Raw genomic sequence first — 12,092 nt, forward strand, 5'->3', positions numbered from 1 at the left:
GTGGCCGGGCGCAAAAGGTGGCCGGGCAGAGGTAAACGCATATGCGCCAACAATTAGACGCTGTTTCCTAAAACACAGGTCCCCATATACCTGGATTTTTCCCGTTGGGCCGATAGGCCAACAGAATAATTTTACGACCGCATTTTTTTTTCTTTGGGTCCAAAAAATCGCAAAAGTACTTACTTAGCAATAAAAAAAAAAAAAATTCATAAGGCTATTCTGGGATTTTTTCCCATTGGGCTGACTGATTAGTAGGCCGATCAACCCAACGGTAAACCTTGTAGACTGAACCCCATGTATCTAAACTGTTTTATACAAAATGTGACAATCAAATAAAGGGGGTGCTAATTTTATAAAGCTCGTGATACACCAAGACAAATCTTCAACGATTAAAGTTGACGTGCGACAAGACGGTGAAGTTATTAATATTATCACGTCTCATCCAAGTGATGAAGTTAATTATAATCAAACAATTTGAACACTTCACCCCCTTTAATGATAACAAGGAGTTTTAAATTGATGAAAGCTGTTTGTTTTTAACGAACATAATATAACAAATTTTAACAATGATCTGTTGATTGTGAATATTATTCGAGACTTTTTTTTACTTTGATTAAAAAAATCTTAAGACTTTCTAAGAAGTTTTCCTTTGGGTACAAATTGTCTTTTAATTTTTACCACCAGTATTTTTTTTTTAATTTTAGAAGAACTAACTTAGCGGTATTGTTTATACAATACATTTAAAATAAATGGTCAGATAAAATATAGCAAAAGGAACACAAGTCGAATGTAAAAGCACACCGTCTCCAATCGTCTTGGTACCAGCGCGCCTTATTCTCTTATAAATATTCATAAGGCTGTTATTGTCGTCATATTGTGATACTTTGATTAAGTATCTCCAGCCCTCTGGCCCCTGATTAATGGAGCACCGTCTGATTGTTTAGTCGGCGTTCTTTTAACATTTTTTTTTAAACTTTGACGAGAGATCGTGTTAAGTGACGCTACTGTGTCATATTTCTTTTAGCGATATTTTATTCTGTTGTGATTAATTATGATTTATCTGACTGAAGATTATTTTTTTAGTATATTTTTGAATAGTAGAAGTATTTTGTGAAAAGCGTTTATCGACTAAATAGATATTGCTCTATCTATTTAGTCGACTTTTGTGGATGACTTATTAGGATCTTAAAGAGTTAGGAAGTAAATTTAGATAGTACGGTTTTAAGCTTTTCTTAACTTTTTTATAAAACGGACATGCAATTTCAGAGGGTTCTTTACCATATAAATATAGATATTAGACCTCCAAAAAGTGTCTAAATCCTGCCATAACAATATGACGTCGGTCATCCGATGCCCAGGATCAATTCACTAATCTTCGGACTAATAGCCAGGAGGGACAATCTCGCTTCATTTACCGAATATCGATTTTTAGAAAGAAATATGAACTCTAATACATTGTAATATAGTTGAAAATGGTATGACACAAGTGAAACTGTGCAAAATAATTTTTAGAGGGTCAGTACGTGCCTGTGGAAATGTAAGAGCATTTCTGTGTTAGATTATTTTATTGCGAAATGATTTACTTTGTAACAAAGCATAGAAAATTGAACTCGAATTTTATATTATTTTGGCAAACTATAAAAATAATTCAGTGCCATAGTTTGAGTGAAAATTGGTGAGACGAAATAAGAGAATTCACAGAATTTGCGAGAAAAATAGCGAATGTAGTTACGTTTAGCTGTCGAAATAAATATTTCAAAGCTCATATTATAAAGTGTAATGGGAAAATTGTACATTATAATAAAAAAATAATATAAACAAGATTAACTTATAAAAGTCTGTTCGAAATATAACTTTGTTTTTACACAAAGAAAAATTGCGACATAATAAAAAGTACTTCGCATAGAAAGGAAAAAGAATTGCCAAATTCTCTTATTAAGACTAAATAAATTACTCCGCCCCACTAATTGGGCCGTTTTAACATTTCTGCTCTTCGCAAGAAACAAAGGAATTTATGCAAAACACCCGGCGCCGACAAATTAAAAGCGCCAAAGAAAAAAAAAGTATAAATTAATGCACCCAATACGCATCTGTTTTAATTATCTGACAACGTTAGAAATGTAAGGATAAGACGGTACAGTTTGACAGCTTGAGTATTTGTGGTATAGTGATAGAAGCTTATCTGAGCCGGTAACAGAGGCGATAATATCGCGGTTAGTTCTGTCAGAAAATATAAAATCTACATGAGCATAGAAAATGACATAAAAGAAAAAACATGACAAGACAGCTAAACTACAAGAACTTGAAGGATCTAGTGAAACCCTTCTTGACATTGACAGAGGGGCTGATTGACAGTGTGCTATCTTAATTTAGTCTGACTTATAGTTTTCGGTCTATAGTGCTAAAGACGAAGGAAGGAATACTCGTTTTGTTCATTTGATTTATGTTGATTTTTAAAAAATTGCTGTATTTAAGTTTGTACGTCTAATAGCTGGCGATTCAAGTTTTCAAAAATGATATGAAGTATTCTGCCAGTGCTGGTTAAAGTGGATAGGAATAGATCTGTGACTGTGGTATCTTTAAGGAACGTTAAAATTTAAAATGTTTTCTATTTAAATTTTGTGGAATATCCACATTTTGCTTTCGTTTCATATAACTAGTGTTCGAATTAAAACAGCAGTCAAGAGTCAAACGGCGTTATAATCGTAGCGATAAATTTTAAGTTTCAGTAATTACTTCAAACTACACTACAAATTGCTTTCCAAATTGACTTCATCCCAAATATTAAACGTATTACGTTTACTAGAAGAATAAAGAGAAAGAATTAATATTTATTGCCACACAAAGAATATAAAACCAAAAAAAGCAAAAACTACTAAAACCATCGGTGAAATATATTGCTCTTTAATATTGAAAAGGTACATAAGAACAGTAACTTTCCGATATGTGTCTATGTGAAGTCATCGCTCTCAAATAATAGAAGAAAATAGTTAAGGTAAGTCATTGGGGAAATCTGTAGTTTTCTACCATTTTTTTCCAAATAGCCTCCTCATTCATACGCACATTCTTATTTGAAATACATTCAAAATTGTCATCTATAATAAAAAATCCTTACTATTAATTACTAATAAATTATTTTTATATTGCATCAAATGAAGTAATACTTCAATACTAAGTATCCATTGATATTATTCAATCATTAATCAGAGCTTAGTTAATCTAATTTACAAGTAACTCAGAACTAAACGTACAAAGTATCTATTTATTTGAAAGATATCTTATCCACAGTGTATCTATCCGATTGCGTTTAGAAGGGACAATGGGAAAGCAGAGAAATGGCTCTGTATGTTAATATATCTTGAATTGTTACTTCAATAATCAATTGTAAAACAAATGAAGATTAATCTTTGATATCAAACTAGATACAAAATTAACAACAAGTTTTTAGAATTTAAAAAATTAATTCACAAGACCTGAAAGATAATAATAATATCAACCTTACTAATATTATAAATGAGAATGTTTGGATGGATAGATGGATGTTTGTTTGAAGGTATCTCCGGAACGGCTCAACGGATATTTATGAAGTTTGGCATTGATGTAATAAGTCTGGAAGAACACATAGACTACTTATTAGATTTTTTTTTAATTCCGCTCAGACGAAGTCGCGGGCGACGGCTAGTTAAATATATATCTATCAAGGAATCACTCTATTATAAAAATTAATTTACATGTAATGGTAAACCTTAGCAATGAATTTCTATTCGATTAACATAGTGTGTAGTTCGTTCTTAATAGCTTAACTAAAAATAAATAAATGTATATACGAAGAGTGTGAACTTATAGTAGAGATTGAAAAAAATGAGGGTATTTTAATCTCCAATACGCTTTAAAGTGTCACCGTATACGTTATGAAAGGAGTCGGCTTGAATAGATCTCTCACAAAGAGAGTATTCGTATGCAAATGCCGATACAACTCGGAGGTCTGGTATTTTTTAATATTATGAATACAATTCTGTACAAATACTTACTTAAAAAATTGTCTTTACTTTAAACTTTCATAGATATTTCATGTTTTAAGTTATACATGAGGTTAAGTTTTTCTTGAATCATTAAAAATATTTTTCAGAACTTTTTATCGACTTGTTATTGCGTCTGCATTTAATTGAGCCGAATTATGTTTTGGGTGAAATACTATACTTTAGTAAGTCAAGTTAAAAAAAAAACTTACCACCACTATATTTTCTAAAATATTTTAAAACCTACATTTTGTTTAAAAAAATTAAAATAAAACATACCCAAAAATCTAAGAGCACTATTTCTGAATTATTATATTTCACCATTGGATGGGCTTCCAAGTAATATTAGTAATATATCAAGCATTCCATCTCACTCACTCTTGCATATAATTGAATTGAGTTTCAGGGCTCTCTCTCACACAAAGGTGCACGTGACCAGCGTACTAGTGGTGTAAAGTTTTCCCTGTTTTAGTATGGCTCAGTGAAAAATCACCTGGCTTCAGAAACTAAGCAAATACGAGACTTCTTACTAGCTTAACTATGAAAAACGATTTTACTCGAAACTTACTGGACAGTTGATAGACGTAGAAATTAGGGTTTTGCGAAAGTATTTAATTTGAATTTAAGATTCTATGTTCATTTTGTTTTCCTTTATTAGAACACCTATAAAGTTAGTAAAAATGGATATTTTATTCGGATATAAGCAATTATAAAAGCCTAGTTGGTATTTGCCATACATAATTTGATGTACGTACAGGAACCCGGTAAATCTGTACGTAATATAAAAATCATTTTGCACATGGTGTTTGAGCGATACTTATAACAAAAAACTAATTTTATCTAGTATCTATTTATAGAAAAATTATAAAGCTTTGTCTTTCTGTCTTGATTTTGATGGGACTTTTAATGGAACATAACTGACGTGTGCAGTAGTAATATAAACTATTTAATTTTACTTTCCCGCAAACGAAGTAGCGGTCGACAACAAGTTTATGAAAATATTATTGTAATTAAATCTGTTCACATCACTACACATGCAAAGATGGGTTATACAATAACAATAAAGCAATCGAGTAAATAGTCGATGTATCGAGATGTCAGGAATCGATTGCATCGGTCAGTTTCGATTATTGTCCCTTAGCAGGCGAGTCGTAATTGCAAAGGACTATTGTGTTACGAGATTTATCATTGATAAAGTGTATGTTATCCGAGAGGTTATTAATGAGAATTGCGCTTAGTACAATGCTTGAAGAAATATTATAAATGCAATGCAAAATATAGAAAGGATAATGTTATAAAGAGGTACAATTTCAGGTGCTATTCCTAAGCAGGTTCCAAATCAAAGCAGAAATGTTACCAACAATAGATATACTATTTTTACAATTAATTGATTTAAATAATTGTCAAAAACAAACTTTTCTTCACACAAACATCCTACAAAATTAAATTAACTAATCGCTGTCGTGAATGGAATTTAAAGTTTCTATTTTTTCTTTTGATTCAATATTTGGGCGTTAATTTGGAATCAACTACATATATGCATTTGCACGTGAATATGTTATCCAGATATAAGCAATTATAAAAACGTGATTGATATTTTTCATAGAAAGTTATTTGATGTACGGGGACTCGCTAAATCTAATTTGTCCAGGCTTATCCAGGAGTGCGAGTTTTTCATTATTTTTAGCCAGTATCTTAAGCCGGGGCTTAAAGGTCGTGCGCCGGGAATACTAAACATGTAGACTGTTTGGAATATTAGTTTGACTAAAACTAAATAGTGGAATATAACTAAATAGTAAATAAACTTCTTTTGAAACACATGCGTAAATACTATTTTGAAATCTGCTAATTCCTGTGTCAATTTGTGTCTTTTCAAAGGTAAAGTATAGTGTAAAGTTATTGTTTATTATTTTGAGTAAAGATGATGGTAATATATTGATCATTCGTACTGGATTCGCTACTTATAATATTACTAGCCTAACACTATTTTATATCAAAAGGCGGTAAACGAGTAAACAGAGGTACGTAACACGAAAATTTGAGTGAAAATATTAGTCATGTCAACGACGTCATGAATAATATTTGTATAAGATTTGTACAGTGCTTAAAATACAACGAAAAATGTCCTACAAATTTGGCATATTTTTTGATGACGTCACGAAAATATGTCACAAATATTTGTGATAGACTCTCAGGGCACCTTAACTTAAAAGATAGTTACCCATATTGCAACGTAGTAAACTTATAACAGCACAGTTATTACAAACCTTTGGTATACTGATTGGATTGTGTCGTATCTTCCTGGATATTTTTAACTCTTACTCCGTGAGAACGGCGGGACGGAAATTACCATTTTTAGTGATTGGGTTATTGGATACCTGGGGCTCTACGTATCCGGATTGACCCAACACCGATGATTGAGATTGGATTCGAATAACACGTTTTTCGGCGGCAAATTGCGATGTGATTACAATTTTTTGATCTTTCTGAAGGTATGCGGTCAGAATTTTAGTGCATGGATAAGGATTAAATTAGCGGTAATTAGAAACAAAAAAAAAAACTAAAAAACGTTGATAAATTTGTCGATGTAAGTAAATATTCAATGCGAAGATTGTCACATTATTTGGTTCCTTTACTAGTTATTATTAAGGGCTAATCTCTTGGCGCTTGTGTTGTTAAATGTTAAAAAAATAAAAATATAAATATTATTTTAAATGGTACACCAACTTACCGACTATTAACCGAAGCTGCATTCCCAACGCCATCTACCGACGGTTTCCTGCAACAAGAAGAAACAAGAAAATTAAATTTTGTCGGTTTTAAAGCGTTCAGGAATTGACGATGATAAATTTGTTACTTTATTTTTCCATTTAATAGCCCAACAATTAATTAAAATTATATCATGGATCATAAGAGCTATTAATTGTTAGTACCTACTATGGCGCGGTGATTATATGAAACAGCTTATAAAATAAAAGTAAAATTACATTTAAATTTTGATAAAGTAATATTTATAATATTATACTTACAGCCAATATTGTTCTGTGAGTCCGGGACTATGAACGTAAGGACTACTACTTAGATGGTACGGACTGCAAAAGTTTACCATAGGCACTGCATACATGTTCGTTTATGTCATTAATCTTTTAACTTGTTATTTTTCCTAATTAGTACAGTGAAAGTCTTTAAATTTCTTGAATAAAAACTGAGAAAAAATCACAACAATAATAACGCATTCCAACAGTAAAATAGACCGCAACTACATATAACTTAACGTTGCATTATGTAGGGTTGACACAGTCGCGGAAATCCTTCCTGTTTTTACTTGACTCAAATCATTATTTGTCACAAAGGCGTATATTATGTGACGTGAATTTATGTTAAATAAGCAATCGCCCGCGACTTCGTCTACGCAGGACTAAAAAAGAAAGAAATAACCTATAATATACCCGCATGCATCAGCTTCATCGGCCTTGCGGACAAACAGAAAAACAAATAAAAAATTAGTATTACGTTTTTAGCCACGAAAATTCATATAATGTATGAAATATTTTTTTTAATATCACATACAGGCACTCCAATTTTGTTCATATATATAGAATATAGGTAAACATTTACATGTATTTATTAATTTGTAACATATTTTATAGTCAACCCAGTATTGAAATTCAAGTTAAATTACAAACGGATACAACTTGAAGCAGAAACTACATTGAACATAAGTTAATTTCCCTTTTTTAATTTAATACGTTACTGTAAAGAGAGAAATGTTTTTATTCGTACTTGAAGCGTGTTAAAAGCTACTTCAGCCCTAAACATCAGTAAGATGCCGACAACAACCGATCGCTACCGAATCGAATCGAACAAAAGTTCCACTTAGCGACCAACAGATGTCGTTAGCGCCCGCTGCGCATACGCAGCGACATGCAGAGATACCAAATTGGAACGCTCGGAGACCTTTTTTCAAGCCTCCGCCCGTAACGAGCCTCTTAAACGCACCTATAATGAGTCTTCGTGGCTTTTTTTAGCATTTATTTCCTTTCCATTGTTGGGAAGATTTTCGGATCCCTTTGTTTGCTCGTTCGTAGCTTTGAGTGTGCCGCTCATTTCGAATCGTCCAATGAGCGGCTTTACTTGAATATATTAATTTTACTTATCATTGTAATATTTATTTGTAGTAATTTCATTGCACAGCTAACTGAAATTGGTTTACTATGGTCAGGTTTGTTTCTAATCGCTATGTGTATTTTTATCAAGAGTATTTTATTAGCAAAGGTTATTGTTATTATTATTTTATTATCTATCGTATGATACAAAGACAGAGATATTCCGTGTAATATTATAAATGCTCTAAAGCAAAAAAGGGTTTAGAATGAACAGACGAAAATAAATTGTCATCCAAAAAAGTGATAATATCAAAAACCATTTCGATTGTAACAGCATAATTAACCAAATCACAATATACGAGTCCAAATGGTCTCGTATTTTTGTCCATATTTAACTTGATTATTTACGGGTTGTGAGCCGCTGGATCCGATATTTAGCGTAACGCATTATAGTTTTGTAGATCGAAGCAACAATCTTGATACTTGATACTTTGAAATAATATCGTTTGAAAGGATTAATGCCTATACCTCTTACGAAGGTTTGGAAGGAAACTAACAACTCGTATCTCAACTATTAACACATCTCAATCGCTCAATTCTGACATTCTGGATTCTATTGAGAACCTACTGCCAGTAAAAGTTGCTTAAAGTTCTTATATTGTACTACTAATCTAACTTACACAAAACAGACACATTTTTTTGTTCTAGCTCAGTTAGGTATGATATTTTAAGTATTATAAAAGCCTAATTTATAATTATAACAAAGTATTAATTGTAATCTGTTAGCTATGAATATTTTAATATCTGTTTATTAGGGTACATAATATATTGTTAAAATTACGAATTTGATAAAGTATCAAGAAGTTTTATTCCTATTAGCAATAAGACAGATCACAAATCGATGCAACGCCGCATTCGTAACCACCAATTTGTATTCGATTCGATTCCGACAGCGATGACTTCTCGATGGCGGCGACGGTAAGATGAAAGACACACCGCAATGCATTCGTCACACTAAATGCTACCGACACCGACGCTTTTTTTCAATATAGATTTGGGTATAACGAGGAAGCTAAATTTCAAATTAACCTATATAAGATACAAAATAGAAAATTTCACAGAAAATTCTAGGTTCAAATTTTCCCAACAATATAAAATCTATTTTCTCATTTAGCTATTTTAAGTATCAACTTCACTTTAATTTCCACAAATACAACGATTCTCTTTAAGTTAGTACTAACTTGTTTACGGCTTACTAAACGGTTTAACTTAGAGGGTTTTACCAACCGTCCTCTTTTGAATTTAGGAAGTAAATAAATTTTGAATTGTGACTAAAGGTTGAACGAGTACGAGATACATATGTGGGCTATTTTTTTTTCACAAACTAATAAATAAAAATATAAAGATAAACTTTCAAAGAAAAAACTTATTATAAGGTTGACTTATAAATTTTGCTATAGGATAGTTAAAAACTTGGTTAAAATTTGTAAAAAAATAAGTATGTACAAAGAAAAGACGAAGAGGTAAATATGTAATATAGGTGTAAAAAAATCACTACAAACTGTTAAGATTATAAATATTTGCACAAAAATATACAAAAAAACTACTACTTTAAGTCTCACATTTCAAGTCACTTAAATCTTACAAAAAAAAAACTTTCAAAAACTACCATTTGGTAGTTACAAAAAAAATTTTTACGCGCGCGTATTAAACGTAAAAGTTGAATACGAAACTGAAACTTTTGAATAAAGAACGCGTAGGCTTGCGCTCGTCGCGAGGCGCCACGTGCTAGTGAAGTGACACTGCAACCGCCCTCCGGAAAATTCGCTAGTTCCCCTTACACACGCGCTGGTGTGAGTGGTAACCCCTAATCGAATAGTAATCCCTAATTGAAAGCCACCTTAACGATTCATTAATGTGTCCGGTTGTACGACATTTTGAACGTATGTCACATCACTATTCGTTATGATTTCATAATATCAGAGGTTAAACGTAAATTACACGACTAATCGTTGGTTTCCGAGTCCCTGTGGAAAAAATATTGTTATTTCTGTTTTGTGAAAGATAATGAGAGAGATGAAGATATGTTTCATACAGGAATTTTGATCTCGGAAACCAACGAAAATACGACTACGACCATTTTTTATTCCAATCGGTGGAGGCAGATGTAAGAAATTACTAGTTTTTTAACGAATTGTTATATAAAAATGTGTATGTAATTACGAAGATGTGTTTTAACGATTCAAGTTTAGATTGATTTTCTCTAATTTTAATAAATTTCAAAATAACGTACACCAAAAATAAGTAACATAAAACAAAAAGTCGCTATAGTCAAATGTTGTGAATAAAATCAGAAACAACCAACCTTGCACTTACATATTTTTAAAGTAACTTAAGTTAAGTAACTATGAGAAAATTTATTGAAATTACTTCTGGGCACCCTATAACAGTTATAAAGTCTTGAGTATTTTTTTTATTAATAAACAACCACCGGTAATAACTAAGCCAGCACGTAAAGGTCATATAACCGTATACTTATTTTGTATTCTCGGACTAAATATTGGCAAATATTCGCCGTTCCAGCTAAAAAAATACATTCTATTTTGCAACGCATTCCCCTCACAAACGTCGAATATTTCTCTAATATTAGGGTAATATGACAGAACACTGGCAACATCGGTTGAATAATATATAAAATGTTTCTTGGAGACGCATGCCTCGCGTACTGTCAATTATTTATCGGGAAAGTATGTAAGTAACTTAGGTATCTTTTGTTTCCAGAAAAGTTATTTGTCCCGTTGTCACAATTACACAATGGTTAAATTAAGACCTTGTTTCCGTAACTTGCTCAGCTGCTTAATGCTTTAAGTATTTAAGTTTTTATGTATCTTGTTTGTATGGATGTCAATTTCATTATGATTTCTTAAACACCAAATAGTGCATTTTTTTTTGTATTAGCAAATTTTGGATTTTTTTTCTAAAGCGATCGTTGTTTATTTATTATGTGTGTTTATGAGTGAACAAACGAACAGAGTTCGCAGTACATTTTGCGGACTCTAGGAAACGAATGAGCTTTCTTCTGGAAAGTTTAATCAAAAAATGAATCTTAAGATGCCTACCTCCAATCACTTACAGATGAAACAACGTCAAACAAAAGTCAGGGGTAATGCAACAATAATACCGCGGCCCGCTTTACTGCCGCTGTGGGATCGCGCGCCGTAAGCCCGGGGGCGGCTAATGAGGATTTATCGTCGAAGAGAGACGTATGCGACAGAGCAGCAAAACTGTGGACGCCTTGAACTGTTAGATAAAAACTATGTGTTCCTAGTATCCCTTATTATTTTTTAAAGGCTAAAAATAAAATTTAGAATGACACATCATATAAGGAAGAAAGACCAGCTTGTAAGTATAGATCATTGTTTCCCTACAGTAATGGTTACAGCATCGGCTTAGAGTTTACGGTTTGAGGCCAAACTTTTCAACAGTTAACGAACCTAATTTGTGTCAAAAGTTTTTCTGAAATTACTATAAAAGTTAACGAAGGGATTATGTTTAGTACCCCTGTCGTCTTTGTACCACTAAGTACAATTCTGCTACCGATGACGCCGTGACATTCGACCCTTACTTTGTTTTATTTTTTTACCTTCTTGCTTTATTGTTGAGGGTGATGCAAAGACAATGACGGTACTTTAAGATCACGCAAATGTTTGCGGTAAATTATAATGTGACAGTTTAAGGACATTCGAAAGTGTGGTCGGAACAAAAGATGTACTTATGCGTCTTATGAATAATTGCATTTGTTTTTTAAATATTTGCATTAAATAATGTCGAAATTTATTTATTTTTCTGAATCTTTTTAGCACAAGGGAACAATATGTGCGAAACAAATTACATGTCGAGTAAAAATCTTATTAACAATAAATTTAATCCAAGGTCATCACTGTTTGTGTGTAATATTGCACAATTA

The 12,092-nt window shown here is 32.0% G+C and overlaps 1 protein-coding gene across 1 annotated transcript in view; it reads right to left on the minus strand.

Annotated features, from left to right (window-relative positions):
• The window catches only part of LOC106712116 (protein trachealess), a 93,418-nt gene extending 86,647 nt beyond the window's left edge, over positions 1–6,771 (minus strand). Inside the window, exon 1 of the mRNA XM_045682280.1 lies at positions 6,751–6,771. The gene's annotated coding sequence lies outside the window, so the exon portion shown is untranslated. The remainder of the gene's footprint in view (positions 1–6,750) is intronic.
• Between the last annotated feature and the right edge of the window lie 5,321 nt (positions 6,772–12,092).

Source organism: Papilio machaon, chromosome 18 (genome assembly GCF_912999745.1).
Source record: "Papilio machaon chromosome 18, ilPapMach1.1, whole genome shotgun sequence".
NCBI classification, from domain to species: Eukaryota; Metazoa; Arthropoda; class Insecta; order Lepidoptera; family Papilionidae; genus Papilio; species Papilio machaon.